The sequence below is a fragment of the Ostrinia furnacalis genome, unplaced genomic scaffold, assembly GCF_004193835.3.
Source record: "Ostrinia furnacalis isolate ACB-3 unplaced genomic scaffold, ASM419383v2 OfSCF3830, whole genome shotgun sequence".
Taxonomy (NCBI): domain Eukaryota; kingdom Metazoa; phylum Arthropoda; class Insecta; order Lepidoptera; family Crambidae; genus Ostrinia; species Ostrinia furnacalis.
The window spans coordinates 42,614-63,354 of record NW_021134069.1 but is presented as its reverse complement, the minus strand read 5'-3'; the positions used below and the strand labels follow the sequence as shown (position 1 = coordinate 63,354).

Sequence of the window (20,741 nt, the reverse complement as noted above, 5' to 3'; positions counted from 1 at the left end):
ACATGAATCACATAATTAACGTTATCTACACGACTCGTATGTTACCATATTACTATCTTGATATGATTAATTGTAATTTCTGTTTGCAACCACAATGAGGCAATAAATCAATTAATTGGGAATTAATGACTGGTTTACCACTATAAACTCCGCAATGCCAGACGGTATTTTTTGTGTGATAATAAAACCCAATATTTTTTCAAGATTATTAGTAATTTGTTATTAATAACAATAGTCCCGTTAGCCCCTCGTACTAAGCTAAATATAGGTGATTGCTATAGTAATTGGCCTGTACATAGTTATTGGCCACCTTGGATAAAATAAAAATAAACAAGCATATGTACGTTATTAAGAGTGGAAAAGAGACACAAATACTTTCTCTGAGCAATACGCTGTCCAATGTAGTATGTCAGAGTAAGAACAGATGGCACTCTAAACAGCAGAAGCTTACTTTCGACAACGAGTCGTTTGAGTAGCTGCATGCTTGTCAAAATTTTAAGGTAAATATTTATGAATATTGTTCGTAATTTAATTGTTTTTGCTTGTTATAGTAATTTTACTGTTTTTTTGTAAAGAGATAAATGGTAGCTTATGTAGATAGATTAAGTTACTTTGTTTTGGAATAAAATAACTTTAAAATGATACCGGCCAATAACTATACCACGTTTCAATTTATTTCAGTTATTGGCCATGGGTGGCCAATAATTAAATTTTACTTTTATTGTATTTTTATTCAAGATTAAGTTAATTTAACCCTTAAATATTTGCTATTAAAATACTAACGTCCTAACCTATTAGGATCAGTAATTAGCCGGGGGGCCAATTACTGACACTTATGCACGGCCAATAACTATTTTTATTGATTTACTTTACCTAGATTGTTACAAGATGCCGTAGGTAACACAGTATACTAAGGTTGGTATAAGTAGTTGGAACAGAAACACTTAATCAGTTTAAAAAAATAAAACAAATAATACCTATACCTAATGCAAAACAATGAAATTTTTTTATTCTTTATCGATTGTGGGACTATTTATTATAAGCAAAATGGATTGGAAGCGGAAGTTACAGATGAACCTGAACCTATAAGTCGGGAGAAAGAATCAACATTGAGTGAAATAGGAGAACTTCAAACTAGAGATAAAGAAAGAGAGACAAAAGACTCTAAAACTGAGACCCAAGAAGATGAGATCGGTACTTGTAGACGAACGAGAACGACGAGATCAACCGTTGGCCCAAGAAAAGGAAATAACAGTTAATGAAGCAGCGTTATCTGAAAATAGAACACAACAAAAAATAAATTTTTATTAGTATCACAGCAGAAGGACATCCACTACCGGCTAAATTGACGAAAAAAAGACAATGATCACTAAAACGTACATTAAGGTGAAAGAAATAGAACGAAACAACTTTGATTTAATAGAAATAGAAAACGAAAACTGTAAAGAAACTTTAGAAGCAGAAAGTGCAAGCTATGCTGATCTCATCACTTTTTGCATCACGCCAACAGGCAAAAAAAAATCAAGTCTGAAAGACTTTCTACGGATTCCCCCAGAGCCAACTCGAAAAGGGAAGAGAAATATATCGCGATTACCGTTTCACATATCAGGCCAGAATATCAGAGGATTCTGGAAGAAAAAGCTAAAGAAAAAGAAATCCTCGAGAAAGAAAAAAGGGAACGGAAAATTGAAAGAGAACAAAAAAGAGAGGACAGAAAACGGAAAGCTGAAGAAAAGAAAACTGCTAAAATAAAAAAAGTAAGAATAATGTATCTGTATCCAATCAAATCTGTAATATTTGCAAAAAGCTTATAAAAAATAGACTTTTAGTATGCTCTGAATGTCACCGTGTCTTTCATAAATCTTGTGCAACAGCATATTCCTGAAGAAGAAGGAGACAGTTATCTTTGTCACAATTGTTACAATGTTACTGAATGTACTGACGATGATGAGATAGATGAAGAAATCGATAAGAGTGATACTGATGACGAATTCTTAGCTTATCTTAAGGAAAGACAAAATGAGTTAGGATTACAAAGCGTGAAGTTTCAGTGATTTTTATGGGTTTTTTTCGGTGGCTAATAACTGTACTTCTAGGAGCCAATTACTGTGATTATGGGGCCAATAGCTAAATTTAATGTGATCTCTGATATTTTTAAAATTATTGTTGTAATTCTTATCGTATAACACCAAATAGGTACTAGCTTAAATAGCAGGAATATTGTTTTCTCATAATAAAATATAAAAAGTAAACAAAAGTCGAGTTTTTGTTACATTTTACACAAGTTAACTTACACAACGCTCTTAAAGGGCCAATAACTGTAGCAATCACCTACACCTGTATCACGAGTGAGCTCACCACAATAGTCGAGCGGCGGCGGGGACCGAACCCGCGTTCCCCGGATCACAAGTCGGCCATAGGCGATTACGTCTAAAGGTTATGGAATAAAATACGCAGAAGCCGAAATTATAATTAGAATAACGATATGGCTGACTTATTTAGGGCATTATAGTGAGTGGGAAGCAAACAAGCGATATGATTTTATCTCACGGACATCACCCGAATGTTCGGTATCTATGCCAATTTGGCTTGAAAGTTACAATAGTATGGGATGGTTACGTTCGTTTTAACGGTGTTTTGAAACGGACAGGTCCATTAAACAAATAGACATAGACAAAGGTCTTTTAAAGTTATAACAATTGAACATAACATAAAACAACCGTATATGATGATTATTATCTAAGGTAGGTTCAGACTGCCTAAACTAGGATAATAAAACACACCACACACACGCGATTGTACACTAACACACAAGTGATTGTACACCATGTGCCTGGCCTGGAAATCGAACACAGAATCATGCTCTATAAACCAGACTATCAATAATAATAGTTAACATTCTATTGAAGTAATATAATTACTATCTACTAACAGTGCAACCAGACAATTCAAATTGGTTTTGAAAGACTTACTACAACTTACTAACAAGCTAACCGTAAACTAGATACTCAAAAGTAGCTAAAGAACGTGTTCAACCAAAAACTTTCAAAAGATGACTCAGCAAAACCTTTCAATTGTTTCAGGAGAGACAGCTACAATCTCTGAAACTACGTACTAACAGGTAAAGTGTGAAAGTTTCATATCCTGTAAGACTTGCTGAGTGGAGACAATGGAGGCTTCCAAGCAAGGTTGCCAATTTGCAGGGAATTCCCCAAACTGCGGGGAAGACGAAGCTGTGGGGAGAGCTTCAATTTGGAGAAGATGCGGGGATTTTAAGTATGAACACAAATAAGCGATAGGTATTTAACATAGAATTTAGTCTCGACTGGAATTAGTTAAATATTAAAAAGAGAATTTAGCTATCCCGAATATCATACCATACCAGATACCATATTACAGAACAAGTTAGTATTAACTAATCGCATGATTTCCACGTTTCTATTAGGTAGGGCTAAGTGACAGGCTAAATTAACATTTTTGCTGCAAAATGACTTCTATTGTAACTAAATAAGGTGTTACAGTAATATAGTCACCTATGTCTATATTTACACCTATTCCTAAACAACTGAAAGCTTCACTAAGAACACACCCACCTGATTGCATTTGCATAATCGCCTTCAGCAAGGTTTCATATGGAAATTGACGACAGATGCTATCAAGTTAGTGGTAGGTAGGTAAGGAAATTACTTAATGAAGGCTTTAATGGGGGTGTTATGCAGTGGCACATCGCATTATAGAGGTTAACTCTAACGTGTCTGAATATGAAGCTGTAATGATAAGCTCTGTGCTAGCTTTACATAGTGTGAATATACACGACGAAGGAGTTAGGAAAGCAGAACTTACGTTCTTTTTTATATTAGCGCTACTGAAATGCACTTGCAATTGAAGCTAGTGGTTTACTCCAATTGCAATGCGGTGTTTTAGATGGGGATTTTGAGGGTGTTCAATGTTCATTTAATAAAATCTTTAAGGCTGTTTACTATGTCAGTTATGTATATTTTAAACCTAGTTGTAGTTTCTTCTTTTTCCTTACCTCTAGTTTGCTGTATGAAAGTTATTGAGGCCACAATTTATTGGTGTAGGGACGATAATGTAGCATGCTGTGTTAAAATTCGCGTCGCAACAAAATTAAACGTTACCTTCAAATCTAAATACTTAGTAAGTACTAATAGGCCAGTAGAATTAAACACAAAAATGAATTAAATCGGAAATAATTCCAACTAAAGATTTTAGTACTTTAATGGCTTCATTAGTTGCCCATAAAGACTCTCCTAGGTTTTCGACTTCGACGGAGTTGTACTTAAGTGGTGGGGGCCCCCGAAAGAGGCGCTTTTTCGGTTTTCCGGTTATACCGCGTAAAGGACTTACCCTATCGAAAAGTGGTCTTCCTGACGGTTGAAGGGCATTTAATCCTGCATTAAATAAGACCAAATTCATATGTTTTGAACAAACCGTTCTCGTGCAAATGTTCGGCAAAGTAGAAAATATGTGTATAATTAATGACCCTCTCCACGTCCAATGGCTCGTTACCCGCAGGCTTCCAAGTGTAGCTTAGATAGAGTACCAATCTAAATCGCAATATTACGAAATTCACACTTTCAAGAAAACATTCAGTGGTCCCCTAAGGAGTTTGGCAAAGTCAAAAAGTCAGTCAAAGTCAAAATTTCTTTATTTGTTTAGACTAATAAATAGTTCTTACAAATCGTCATTTTGCTCTTATTTCCACTCTACATGCAAACCGCGAAAACTAAAACATATTTTAGTTTTCGCGTTTGCACGTTCGTTTTTTAAAAAACTTATTTATTATGCTTTTTAGCGGCAGTTTTCTTTTTTATTTGTGTAAGTATATAAAACATTAATGAACTCAAAACGAATGGTATGTGTAAACTCCAAAAATCCATAATGAAAATAGACTTCCCATATTCTGAAGTAGTGTTCTTCTGTGTTCTTCTTAGCACGTTTAGAACACGTCTTTAAATAATCCAGTCAACCAAGACTATTAATTTATACGAGGCATCCTACAATACATGCTTCTTAAAAAGTATTTATACATATAAAAGGGTTTTTATTAAAACCGCGGACTAGAAGGTGAAGGACGAAACCCATGGAAACACATTGAATTGAAGATGAATTAAAGACATCCATCTACTTTGTATAACTTGGCTGTAAAACAGACACGCATCGCGCCTTATGCTAATGTCGCATAAAAGTCCCGGCCTGGCGAAATTTGGACGTGTGACGACGCACTGCGAGCGGAGTATTATGCAAATTGTTTGCATATTTTCGCATTTAAAAACGCAAGCTTTTCATTCCTAAGTCCATGAAATAAAAATTACAGAGCAAAGAGATTCTGTTATAAAAATAAGGCATCGAACAAACCAAGTATTATAGTAGGTAATATTTAAATTGAAAGCCTAAATTAAGCTAAGGGCTCATCTACCAATGAACATCCAATCACTGGCCTCTGAGCTCTGGCGTTAATTCAACATGTTTTTTACGAATATAAGGCAAAAATTACTATATTCCATTTAACAGCTTCAATTAACCTACATACTATGCTTGTGTGGGAGTGGGTTCATAACAATAGTCCAGCCTGTGGGGATCGAAATAGCATTTCTCTAATCTCGAATCAACAGTTCGGCAATTGTCAATGATTTTATATCCAACTCCTTTCACCCAATAAGTAGGTATGTTTACTCTGTACAAACCTTACAATAGTCAGCAATAAGTTTATCCATCCATTAAATATATACCTGTAACAAACAAAGGAAAATTTATTGAATGATCAAACGAACTTACCAAGTGAAGTTCGATCTAAATTATCCTGTTTTCGCCGAAGAGATTTATGTTGGGTCTAATTCTCGTCACTACACTGCACAACTTAAAATAATTACGTTTTTTGTCGGTAAAAACGTCCTGGTGACGTCACTTAAGCATTTTTCTTATACTGCGTGCGGTCGTTGCGCGTGCGCACAAAGGAATGAGACCGCTCGGACACCGAGCCCACAGCGTGGTAGGGGTGGGGTTGCCCGCTCTTTTGTTTTTTAATACTACTACGCTGAATATTGTGTGCGGATTGGGTTGTCGTACAGGGGTACTACATGGTAAAATAAATCTCGGAGGCGAAAGCAGGATAATTAGTAACAGCAGCGTAACACAGTTGTAGTGCAACAGAAAGCTGTATAAATGTCTTTGTAAGCGAAACTTGGCTTGAAATTTTAATGAAATATCGCGGTCGGCCGGCAGCGAGGCGTATTATAAAATGTTCAGCTGGTTGAAGGGTCCGACGTAGATGTAACAAAAGGTCATTTTTGTTTAAAATTCAAGACATTTTTAAGGCAAAAATCTGGCTAGAACCATTGGGAATAAGACAGTCTTCGGTCGTTGAACGAAAGAAACACCTAAACATTAATGAAGTTAAGTTTATTATTTTAAGTGCATTCTAACATTTCAAGTAGGTAGGTTAAATACAAATACTTTATTTGATGTTGTAAATATTACATAAGTTACCAATTTTTTAGTTCATTGTATAAATATTAATTGTGAATAACAATTACAATCAAATTGGCCTTTTTTTAAATAAGAATTAAGCTTATGTTTTTGTATCAAAATATATTCGGCGAATTTAAAGTGATGCTCTTCTCTTTTATCACGAGTACCTAAATCATACGTAGGACCCTTAATGAAACAAGGGTGGAAACTTCCAAATAGTTGTTTCGTCAGTCCGAGATTAGCGGGATTCGTTATTAATTGGCGAACTTTCATCATAATCAGCCTTTAATATACTTGCTTTTGTTTAGGCATTGTTGCTATTTTACCTTTTCATTTAAGCAATTCAATACACTTTATTTGAAGTTTGTTGTTTACCTAAACAATTGGTTTGGGTCTAACCAATTTGAAGAGAAGACGCCAGTATTTTGCGACGAGATATTTTATACAAGATTAAAGCAGTAAGTAACATTTTGGCTTGAAGCTTACAATAGTTTTCATTACGATTGTTAAGTGGACTGTGGAGTGGACAGACTAGTATTTTCTAGGCGATCTAAAAATAAATTTTTAATTTACAGAATGAGCTACATAGAGTAGTTAAATAAAACTTTTGATTAAAATTTGGAACGTTAAAAAAATAAAAACATTGCAAAATGCCAACATAAAATTACCTCGTGGGAAACCCTACACATACGCCGACATTTTTTCTGGAAAATATATTTTAAAAGCCCAATTTGATTGGTACTCAACTCAACATAAACACGAGATCGTAAATCCGAGTTCCTTATTTGTTAAAGAATCAGGGATTGCCGTCTCAGACTGGATGAGTGTACATAATTCAAACTCAAACTGTGGATTGAATCCACGACATTTCAATCCAGCCGGGTGACAAATGAAGCTCCCACTGATTACCGAGCGGGATGAGTCTTATTTACTGTGTCTTGAATTAATTTAGGCCTGATACATCTGCGTAGTGTAGCGCAATTAATTCGCGGGTTTAATGAATAGGCGTTGTCTGTAATTTGATGACATTTCGTAACCATAGTGTTCAGAGTAAACGTGTTAATTACACACTTTCACACGCATTTGAATATGATCGCTAAGACAATTGTAATGACAAGTACATTTTGGCTTTGAATTAAACTTTAGATAGGTACTTAGTGTGAAATAAGCGCAATGAAGAAAATATAAATACAAAACGAATACTCGAAAAGTGACATAGGAAAACGTAGTATTTGACAAATTAATGAACCAAACTCTTACTTTTGAAAGCAGAAAAAATCCGGTGTTTAGATATGCCGTATCTTAAGAAGTAGGTAAGTAATGTATAAATAATTCAAGTCAGGAACCAATCTTGAAAGTAAGCAACAACTCACTAACAAATACGCAAGAGTGTAAAAATAGACTCGGAAAATAAGGCGAACCAATAAAAAGGGGAAAAAGTAATAATTTTACAAATCCAATACATTATCGGAGTTGTAAAATACGTGTTCAAAACAACCAACTCATAACACCGGCAAGTTACGGCGATCTGCTAAGTGGAGTATCGATAAAGTGCCGAGAACTCGAGAACTCGAGTCAAAGTACGAATCGAATCGAATGGATACAACGTCGGAAGTTTGTCAAGTAACTCAAAGCGAGCCGAATATATCGAGCGTTCAGACGAATTTAGGCTGTATTCAAACTGCTGACCTGCTGAGATTGGTTTTGATTTTCAGTTTGTGGGTTTCGATAGTTTGCTTTTGCTAAAATCTAGAAGAGGTTAACTGAAATAAATGTTACAGATAATGAAGAATGTTCACTAATTTTGTTTTTTAGCTTTTTGTATTCTCTGTTAAAAATAAAAAATACACATGAAAGAATTATTTCGATACGTGAATTAGTTTCCAAGATATTGAATTTCAAAAGTGCGGGCGGCGGCCGGCCCGCCATTTTATGCGCGTGACGTCATATTACAGTGACTGGCTCATATTTGTATGGGTGAAATCTTGCAAGCTGAATTAAGACCCACTTCCAGGCAACCGATTAAGCTGAAATTTCGCAAACACATGTGATTTGGATGACCATGCAATATTATGATGACATGGAGCTGATCTGATGATGGAGCTGGAAGGTGGCCATAGGAACTTTATAATAAAACGACTTAAATCCATCGAGTTTGGGTTCGTTCGTTTTGTATTGACAAGTACTTTAATTCTATATAGTAATCAGGGTCTAATGATGGAGCTGGAAGGTAATTCGCAATAAAACGACACAATCGCATCAAGTTTGGGTTTGGTTCAATTTTAATTTCTGTGATGGGTCTGGGTGTTAATATGTATAATAAGTTTGTATTTATAAAAAAAAATGTATTTAAGTATGTTTATATCCGTTTTCTAGTGAGCGGATACTGTGAATGTACGTCACGCGGGGTCACGTGACCGTCGGCGGCACTCAATATTTAAGCGTACTTTGAATGCCTATAAAATCATAACTACTGGGTATTTTTGAATGAAATAAAAACTAATGTATTTGTAAATGTAAAAGCCTAACCGTAACATAGGTTTCAAGTGATTTTGCATACCTAGTAACATTCTCAATTATTGTTGCTGTCCAAGTTCTTACTCTAGTTAGAGCATACATTTATCTTGTAAGATCTTAAGACCAAAAATACTTACGCCTGTATTCGCAAGCGATTCTTGCTTAAGTGAAGCAACAAATCGATAGAAAATTGTATACATATAGAGCTCTGTGATTGCTTCGTGTGTCACCCTGTGCGTCCACGCGCACTGTGACACCTCATAGTAATGTTTGTGAATACGTTATCATGCAAGGCTTTTAGAATCTTCGTGACATTCCCCAATTATTCCCGTTCATTTGGGAATCGCTTACGGGTTCATACTGCTAAATTGTTGTATTTCAACGCCACTTATCATAAATATAGAAATGTGACATAAAATACTGGCAAACTTGGTGGAATACCTCGCGAATAACAAAGTAAAGCATATCGTCGACTTCCAGCCTTCATCTGCTGAGTGTAGTAAAGATCCGAACTCGGCATCCAACAGATTCGGATGCCGAAGTTTGGCTCTACGCCACAGACAACTAAAAACATAGACACCAAGAAGGTATAAAGATTTTTTTTAATGGCTCGCGCAAAAGGAGAAATTGGCAATAACTTAAAAATTAAGTCCAGGCTGTACAATATTCTCTCATAAGTTAGAAGTAACTTCTTTATAATAATGGAACATTTCTGGAAGAAAAACCTACTGAAACATATTTAAACTTTTAATGAAGTGTGTAAAAATACGCGAATATTTTGTAAGTGCACAAATGCATAACAGCATGTTATGCAATGAGGCGAAATTAAGGAAAGGTCACGAAACAATGTAATGACTGACAACAAAACAGGTAAATAAATGCTTTCGTTTTTTATCAGCATTACTATAGTAGCTATTAAGTACCTTCTACCACCATATTGCAGTGACTTACGCCCGTATTCACAAACGTGAAGTAGCAAATCGAACGCACAGCGTTGAATAGAGCTCTGTGATTAGTTCGTGTGTCACCCTGTGCGTCCACACGCACTGTGAGACCTCATAGTAATGTTTGTGAATACGGGGGATAGTCTTTCATTGTTAATTCATGGTGGTATCTGTTGATGCAGTAGTCTGTATTTTTACCCCTACAGTCCCATAAACCTGAGGAGATATCGTGCTTTCGGATTTCACCACGCCAAGTTCTTTCGATTAGAATGAACACTGATAAAATACGAATTTGAATGTTTTCAATAGAAAAGTTTTGTTATGTTGAGTAAGATTGTATGTGATCTAGCAAATCTTATCCTACTCCTATCCAACTAATTTAGTAAATGAGGAAGTTTGGTGGACGAATAAATGGATAGTTTGATTCTCAGGGAAATAGGATAGTTTTCAACCTGGCACTTGAAAGGAAATTCAAGTGGGAAAATCCAGCGACAAACTTATAAAGCTGGAAACATTCATACCGAATCTTTTATTATATTTAATGGGTTATCGATTACACAATCTTATCTGAAGACCACCGATGATAAGGGCTAAGTATAATGGTGGATCGAAATTGTCCACACGTACCTTGAAAGCCTTAGGGAGTTTCCTAAAACGTAGAGTTCCTTTCCATTGCTGCACACTTTAAAATTTTGGAAAAAAATTTGAAAGCGCTTCATATAACCAAGTAGAAAATATTGGAAATACGAGTAGTATCCGATACAAAGAAAGTACCTACACAAATAATTACTTTATTTTTTGCTATAGAGCTCAAAATTTAATGTCACCAATTTCATATGAAGGTTCGGCTTTTACAATAATTAGTTTTGAAAATTCATATCACATTTTCATAGCGTAGCGAGTTTTGGCTTTAAATGAAAAATATTTTTATCCGCACTGTGACGCTATGCTGCCATGTTAGATTTAAATGGAAATTGTTTTTAAAACAAAATTTTGTTTTATTCATCGCGACGGTGTCGGATTGGCAAAGATTACATAATATTCATTTGTTGTAGCAAAAAAAATTGTACAGTAAAATTTTGTAGGTACAGAGCATTGACGGAACTAAGATTATTAAAAAATAAGCAGTGAGAGATGAGGAAAGAACCATGTATTTAAGTGACAGATATAAACAATACGAGTAGAGTATAAAAGCACAAATTATATTTTGTGATAAAAGTCACATTCAAATTAGCTAATAAAAATATAGAATGTATAGTAGGACTTATACAGCCAGTTCTGGTTAATAAGAAAGCAGGTTTTCTCACTCTGAAACATTCAATAAAACAAATCCCAAAATTAACTTAAAAACCCTGGCAGTCGAGAAAAAAAAACACTAATAAAAACAAAAGTTATTATGACAACATTACAAAATAAAACGAGTTTTTCCCGAAAAACAATTGTATTATTATGGTCCAGCAAACCGGACCTATATTTTTTATTGCAATTTAGAACTTATTATAACTATAATATGGCGCCACATTATTTACGTTGTTGTGCTTGTCTCTTCTATTATTTTTCAAATCAAGGGCCGCTGGATTGGTGACATAGGACCGAGCTTCTTCCGGGCCAAGTTTATTTGTATTTACCTTCAAAATGGACAAGGAAAACAATAACAGTCCATTTGAAGGGTCTTATGCGAAGAAAATAAAACTACATCATTGTTAATAATGTATCTATCATAGGAAGAACAAAAATTGCTTTACTCTGAGCCGATTTCAAATTCCATTACAAAACAACGAGAGAAAGGTAATTGATAACGAGATTGTATGCGTATCTACTACATACGAGTACATTGTCACTTATTTGCCAATCAAATTGACAAGCTCTTAATAATAACTAAAAATCTGCAAACAGATCCCTAAATGGAAAAATAGTCTTAGAAACCCCTAAGCCATTTTAAAAGACCTATCTAACGATACCCCACACGATGGGGTGGGGTAGAAGATGAAAAAAAAATTCATCCCCACTTTACATGTAGGGGAGCTACCATATTTATTTATTTTTTTCAAAATTTTATATTACCGTTTTGTCGGCATGATTAATATACTTAGGTACCTTCACAAAATTACAGGTCTCTAGTGCCAATAGTTTCCAAGCAAAACCTTGGACAGACAGACAGACATATCGAAACTTTAAGAGTTCCTTGTGAGGACTAAAAAGTATTTGTGTTTTCGAACTACACTCTAAAGAAGTTGTATCTTGGTATTTGTTAATGATGTCAAGCAACAAATTTACTTCTGCTCAGAGGGAAAACAAGAAAAGCATTTCAAAGGCAAACTATCTAACAGATAAAGCGGGTCGTTTTCCTGGAACCATGAATAAGTTCGAAAATATCCGATATTTATGATATATATCCGATATATATCGGATATATATCATAAATATCCGATATTTATGATATTTATCAGATATATATCTGATATATATCATAAGGATATTTTCGAACCCTAGGTTCGAAAATATCCGATATATATCCGATATTTATGATATATATCCGATATATATCGGATATATATCATAATATCAGATATATATCCGATATATATCGGATATATATCATAAGGATATTTTCGAACCCTGGAATAAACATCACTTTGACCGACTAAGTGTTGTTACTTGTTAGCGTTAACTGCAGTTGCTTTGCCGTAAAAGCAATTTCCTTCACCGGCCGCCTCAAAGCGACCCGGTATCTATTACTGCCTTAAGATTCGCTCGATAAACGTCGACGGTTGATGGTAGTGTACACAAATATTTACCAGTTTCAGCTAAACTACTTACATTTAATTCGATTCAGCATAGAGATATTGCAGATACAACTTACTACGATTTCTATTGGCTACAATTATTTATTTTATCTTTATTCTACAAATGGCGTGTAAAATGCTATAGAAGAACACGAGTATAATAATATTCAGAGACCCACAGGATTAATTTACATAAAAAAAATTACATAAATTAGTAAATAACATAAAAAAAGTCTAAAAAATAATTTGGTGCAAAAAAATATATATGAAAAAATATTATTATTATTAAGTAGAAAATCAATTTAACGTTACGAACTGTAACGATGATCATGTTTTCCGAAAACGGCCTATAGTTTTACAGCCCATAAATGAACAACTACCGACAAATGCCAAGACCACCATAGCCATAATAATGAAGACGGTACCGGACGACATGAAATAAACATCTCAAGGGTCACTCGACATTTATCGAGCGATCCTTTGAGACTTTTTAATGAAAGATTCTGTCGACCGTGGTTTGTGAAGTTGACGAAAACCTTTATAGAAGCCTTAAGACTGTATATTGTACCTACTTAGTTGTATATTTATGCTGTTTTTGACTGTCTGAAAAAGGTGCTTAATTAGCTACACACAAATTCAATCTACACCAAGGCAAAGACATAAATTAAGCATTAATTTAGGTTGCTCAAAACTTACCCATCAATCATAATGACTTAAAAGTATTTCAGAACTAGCTATTGCCCGCGGCTTCACCCGCGTGTAATTTTGTGTCACAGATCGGCATAAAATATAGCCTATATGTTAATCTGGGTCATAAACAATAATCCTGCAAAGTTTTATCAATATCCGTTCAGTAGTTTTTGCGTGAAAGAGTAACAAACATCCAGACATCCATACAAATTTTCGCATTTATAATATTAGTAGGATGTCGTAAGTAACAATAACATTACGGTCACCGAAGCATTTGGGTGATAAAAAGTAGTAATCGAATTCTTTTGACTCGATCTTTATCGATGACCAGAGCTGTTGGTAATAGAATCAGCTCCTAATAAGTGCTGAATGCTGTTAATGAAAGGGCAACCAACCTTACTTGGGACTTAGTAATTAACTTAAGGTCTGAGCGATGTATTCACATGTATTTTCCTAATTGGAGCCCCGCTTTTCCTTCCATCTTGAATTTCCACACGTAACGGTGGCAATATGTTCAGTTTGGAATCGAAATTAAATAGGTATTTCCTCTTTTTAGGCAGGATTCCATCTCACTTTTAAATTTAAGAAACGTCAAAAATCTGTCACACTCCATACAAAAAACACCGGTTATCGATATAGTTACGTTAATGTTAGGTGGTGAAACTCAGAGAGTAGAGAGTACTTAACATAAAAAACATAATTAACACAAAGTTAGAATGAGCAAATATGGACTCATCCTTTTTTTCCGAACGATGTTAACAACTAAAGATGCTACTCTTACGCCCGTTTAACAAACTTTACTATGAGGTCTCACAGAGTGCGCGTGGACGCACAGGGTGACACACAAACCTATCACAGAGCTCTATTCAACGCTGTGCGTTCGATTTGCTGCTTCACTTAAGCAAGCATCGTTTGTGAATACGGGCGATATGCTCGCAAGTATGTATAGTTTTCTAAAAGAGGAAATCTCTAAGACTTGTAAAGTATCTAAGCCTAAAAAACTACCAAAAAATCTATTTTATTCACCGACGTCAGTGAACTAAAAGTTCTCGAACTAAAAGTTTAAGTAACAAAAGCTCAGAACGTTCTTTGTCCATTGTTGAGGAAAAACTAATTCATCGTCTATCTTTTGTTGTATTTTTTTCTTTCATACAGTTTCTGCAGATCCTGTTTTCGATTGTTTCAGTTCATCGCGATTTATATAACCATTAGTTAAATTAAATAGTAAATATGGCTATAGTAAAATAAATTCTGATTAATTTCTCTGACAGTTTAATTTTCTTCAAGGACAAATTTGATCTTCACTGGTTGGATTTTTATTAGCGGTCAAGCTGTAGATCCTGGCTACATAGGAATTGCAGCGGTGGGAACGGAAGGCGGGAATAGTCACACATAGTAAAAATCCCTTTTAAGTTTCATTCACGGTTTCTCAGCTCAGCACTTATCCACATTATTGTCTCGAAGTATTTGGTAGAGTCGTAAAAACAGCGAGTGACGAAAGGCGTAAAAGATATTTTTAAAAGTCAACCGTCCGAGAATATATAGACAAAAGTATTGTCCAAAGGATTCAAGAAATCAATTTTACTGCCAGCAGTTTCGTAGTTGCTGAAGCTGTGAAAAGAAATATATTCTTCACAGCGTTGTCACAAAAGGGTTAAATTCCACAAAAAATCAGAATGCTGAGTCGCCCAGTGCAGTTTCGGGGCGAGAAAAATTCACCCTCGCCTGGAGTTATCCCACTTTTCCTTATTTTGTTTCAGCGTTAACGCTTACTAGGGCTGGCACGTTTAAGTGGCGTCGTGTAATTTCTATAATGACAGGGCAATCGTTTCAAATTGTAAGTTTAAATGGTTTTTAAGTTAAACAGTCCGAAAATCTACTAAAAGGGACAGCTATACTAAAAAAATACGGTTGCAACATTTGAGATATTTTAACATTCATGGTGTCAAACATAAGCCGTCTTCCAAAGGCGTCTGAAGGAATTGATATAGCTCCAAATGACTAACGAAATGAACGGCTTAACTAACATGCTTTTAGAATGAATTTAAGTTGCAATGTCCTAGTTATTAAAATTGCGAAAAAATACAAAAAAAATGTACTTCGGATGTGGGAATCGCATTTAACAGCCATTTAACCGCAGGTCCACAGAGGCGAATAAGTTTAAATATTTCTTTTGAATTATTAATCCAATTTAAAAATTATGATATTCCATATTACGCCAACCCTATCAGTGGTGAATGTGTTGCGGATAAAGCCATGAACTTAGTTTGTGTTTGTATTTATTTACACACGATAAGGGGCAGATTTATGTAGTAAACCAGACGGGCGTCTTCTGAGGTTTTGTATTGTTCGAAGGAAGATCTATGTTGTATAACTGTTTATGTGGTGAGGGTTGGGATATCAATTATCATTTGGAAAATGTATTGTTGTATTTGAATGCTATTGAATCTGTATCAAATTACTAAACGCAAAAGTAGGTATGTCTGTATTTGATGATTACAATTTCATGGTTAATCTATTAAAGATTTTCAGCAAACAGATTCAGATTGAGAAAATGACATACTTAATTAAGTTGCTACTGATATCAGTTGTTATTGTGAGAGTAAGTAAGTAATTTTGTTTGCGACAATATATTTTAGGGTCTCGGTGATAGACTGATATTCGCGTATCTTATCACTAAACCAGTAGAAGTTAGCATGATACAAATTGATTAAAAAACACTACAAAAATGTACCTATGTTTTTTCTTCTTTCAATAGCGATATAAAATTGTTCTCAGTAGGATTATGTATAGGCTCTCGTCCTTCGTGAGTGTCCCTTTTAATTCTAATCCGTATAAAAAGACGGCCAAATGTATAGCGCAACCCTCGAGAAATGTTGGTCATAATTTGGCTTTTCCGGGGACAAAAATGGGCTACATAAGAACTGTAGTATGGCCATCGTGGGATAGCAAGAAAGAGTCTCTAAGTGGTATACTATTGCAGGCAGTAATAGACCGTTCTCAGAGGAATACAAAAATAAAGTGTAACAAATATTTCAGGAATTACCTATCCCCAAACAAAGCGAGTATTTTCATAGATACAATCGCTCTAACCTCAGTCTTATGTAGTTATAAATAAGTGTGGATTTGCAATCAAAATGTATACTCAGATGTGCTGACAATTGTACCATCCTTGAAACGCACATAAATAAACAATTTATCGCTTAATACATTAACCCGTGGCCTTTGCCTTTCTAAGATGTAACTAGAGTACAGTTAACAGCACAATAATGTACTTAAACAAACGTAGTACTTATTTCAACTGAATAAGGTTCATGGGTATGTGTATATTTTTGCAGCTGACTGTACACAATGGGTCATTGGTACAAACGTACCTCCCTAAAGGCCGAATCGTAAGATCTCGAGGGAAACGTTTATAACACAGACAACTTGTCGCCTAGAAGCCTTAAAGAGCCGAATTGGCAGTGCGAAGTAATGAATTTATTTTTTACGGATTAACCATGGACAAAAGACTCAAGTTCTCGCCTACAATTAAATACGAGGCCACTCAAAACGTATTGAGAAAAAAGTTTTTATGAATGAAAGACTAGCCAGATATAGTCTATTTTTGAAAATATTAAAAATAACGTTCCAATTTAAAAAAAATCCTGCAAATTGTTTGCAAACTAACTAATTTAATTTTCAAACTAATTCATCTCATTGAAAAATGGATCTGCGCCTAGAACATTTTAGCGCTATAATTTACGATTTCAATCGCCTGAAATCGGACGAATCGTACTATAGACTTGGCGATGCCATTCACGGATGAAGTGTCAGGTTTTGTCTCATCTTTCTTTATTTCTTATGTAAAAATCGAACGTCATTTTAAAACCTTGGACTGTATTTTAGGATAATTTCTCAATAATACTATGAGGCTTCTATAACGCTAGTAGTCTGCAGTTAATACCCACCAAAGGTTTTACGTCTTAGTGCCTCTTCTCACGAAACTAGGCTAGATGTGGTTAACTACGTGGATTCCCTGGGTTCGAATTGGGTCTTGATAGTCGTGCTTTATTGGAGACGCCCGAGGGGTTAAGTTATTTCTAGAATTGTGGAGAATGTTCGTCGTAATTGCAGGTATAAGAGGTGGCATATTTTAAGTGCTAAATTATTCGCGGATGAGATAATTATCGCCGATAACAGTTACCTATTACTTATTATTATTCTGTGCCTATATTAAGAACTTACTGTTATCTTACCTTAAACACAATGCATGATAAGTGCATGCATAGTAAAAATAAATTATTATTTTTCAAAATTAATCCGTTGCTCCATCTTACTTTAACTTTGACGAACGTCAAAAATCTGTCAAACTCCATACAAAAAACACCGGTTATCGTTATAGTTACGGTCAAAGTTAGGTGGTGCCTCAGCCTTAATGACTATTACATACGTTTGTCGCATAAAAAATAACTAAGACTGAGTTGCACCGCCTAACTTTGACCGTAACTTTAGCGATAACCGGTGTTTTGTGTATGTATTTTGACAGATTTTTGACGTTTGTCAAAGTTAAAGTAAGATGGTACAACCCAACCTAAGAATGTGAATGCAAAAATATGTTGGTAAGACACAAAATGTCGACAACCGTGCAATAATGATTTTCCAATAGTCTGAAATTCACCCAGGTAAGTCGAGTGCATAATATCGTTTCATCCACGAAGACGCGTCCCACTATTCTTCCGCTAATGTTTGAGTGTTATCGGTACATGCTAAATTATCCATGAGTGTGACTGTGCACGCATAATGACGCTCGGATTGCTCGGATCAGACTTCCCCGCGCTTCCCTCCACAAAAAAATGGTGGGGCGCGTCTTCGTGGATGAAACGATATATATCTTACTGTTGATGCAAACTTCCTAGATTCACTTATTTTCTACATCATTCAACAATAATCATCCAAAAAGTATATGACCTACAAACATAATAGCGTGAATCGTCCCAGGCGCCCTCGAGGGCGCGGCGCCCTACACTCGACGTGGACAAGTGCACGAGGGCCTTATCAAATTACTGCAAAGGGCCTAGAATCTGGGCCGCGTATGACGTCACTGTACTTAAGGGCCTGTAAAGGTAACATTGGTGAAGATTGCGAACAAATATGTATAGCGTCCTCGATATTAGATAGTACACATACGAAAATGCTTATCGCGCTTTAAATTGCCACCTACGGGATTTGAATCCTTAACCCCAAGTGACTTCATAATCTAAGCTGAGTAAATATAAATACAATACCGCCCGTCGCCGCGTCGATTCCAAAATTTTTACGACTTATCATAGTACTAGCTGTGCCCGCGACTTCGTACGCGAGAAAACCTGTTTTTGCAACATTTTTCATTGTTGCTCTGCTCCTATTGATCGTCGCGTGATGTTGTATAGCCGATAGCCTTCCTCGATAAATGGGTTATCTAACACTGAAATAATTTTTCAAATCGGACCAGTAGTTCCGGAGATTAGCGCGTTGAAGTAAACAAACAAACTCTTCAACTTTATAATATTAGTATAGATTTATTTTCCATCAAAGTCAATAAGTAACCCCGCTGAATGTCGTATAAAAGATTAAAAGTCTTATTCAAATCCCAAGTAAGTATGCCTCAGTAATAAGATTTGGAAATATTCCATCGTTTTCAAGACGAAGCCTTTTTATAGTCCTTCAAAGTACGACAAGAGCACATCAATGCTAACACTGTAACACCTTTATGTGGTAGTAAAAGGAGCTATTTTGCGCCAAAAATGTAAAGACTGATGTGACAACTGTACATTTATTATGCGATCTGAATGTATAACCAAAGGTGAGGTTTTTACATATGTAAAGTGGTTTGGAACTTCTGAATGGGGCAAATAAGCTTTTGCTTGATGGATTCACAAATTTCAGCGGGTTCTTTTTGACGTATTTAACGTACTGAAATGTTTGCTTTGCTTCGCGGTCATAGCCTTTGAGTAGGCAGAATTCAAATGAGTAAACTTTGTGGATAAGATCCTTGCGATTTATCTGTACTTATTTTATAAAGTTTAAGTATAAAGTTTGTTGTAGGTATACAGGTTATATGACTTTTTAGAGTCACAACTTTTCGCTACGCATTAATACGAGTAAATTAGTCGGAAATTCAGTACGATATTATGTTGTTCTAAATCGGTTTGCTTTGAGTAGTATTCGTCCAGACACCAGACGATATGTTGTCCTTAAGTGGTGATAGCAATTATAGCATACATATATTTTGGACGTAAGAACTATATTAGGCCCTGAAAATAGGGGAGATATTTTAAGGGGTTTGTTCTCAGAAACTACAAAGGTACAAACAGGTTTTCTTCTTGATGGAAAGCATTACTACCCCAAGTTTCACAAACAAAAACAAATAACATCACTCGTATGCAATCCACCTGTTTATACGAAGCAGAGCGAGTGCAAATGGCCTGATATGCCGTGCTCGTAAATACATGACAATCGCTCCCAGTCGTAATTTCATACGGAACCCATTCGTCACAGATACAGAATCCACATTTGCATCTGGGACTGTATCAACAAGGAGCAGTAAACTGCGACCTCGTTTTATGGGACAAAAAGCAATTTGCCAATAAAAACACCATTGGGCTTGAAAATGACGGGATGACAATTTACTTTTAAACACTTTTTAGGAAGGATTTATGTAATAAACACAAACATTGTTGATCTGTGATTCGGCCAAAGGACCGTGGCCCCGGGCTACCAACTTAAGAATGCCATAAACGTCAGACAGAATAGAATCTCGCGCGTCCTTTCGCGCCAAAATTTGTGTCATAGTTGTAAAACTATTTTGATTTTAAACAGAACTAATCTCTTTTGAAATTAATCTAACCAAAGCTTATAAACAAACTAGCATTGAAATATCGGTTACTTTAAATAGCACCGATAGAATGCCAAAGCTTTGGAAAAGCCGTTAGTTAAACATTTGTGTTGTAAAACGTAATCATGTTACCACTTCTACCCACAAATCAAATACACACTATTAGTCCTGATACACCAGATCAAATACCTGAAAATACCATCCCAACCGCCATAAATGTTTATTCCAGCTTTCAGATGTCACTGTTCAAACATTGCCCGTATTTACCCCATTTTGAACTCTTTGACTCGTGTTATACGGTCCAAATTTGCTCAGATATGATGCGCAAAGGTATTTGTGTTCGTTCGTTACTTCAAAGGGTCACTGGATTTAATTTGGAAATGTTGGCAGCTCTGTGTCGCACGCACTCGGAAAGTCAAACATGAAGTTGGCTGAATTGGAGCTGTATTTTTCATG

General features: G+C 35.5%; 1 long non-coding RNA gene across 2 annotated transcripts in view; it reads right to left on the bottom strand.

The window, feature by feature from the left end:
• Nucleotides 1-5,681: 5,681 nt before the first annotated feature.
• LOC114358267 (uncharacterized) overlaps nt 5,682-20,741 on the bottom strand; it is a 31,991-nt gene continuing 16,931 nt past the window's right edge. For both annotated transcript variants that reach the window (XR_003656365.1, XR_003656366.1), the window contains exon 3: nt 5,682-5,753. This is a non-coding gene — a long non-coding RNA (uncharacterized LOC114358267). The remainder of the gene's footprint in view (nt 5,754-20,741) is intronic.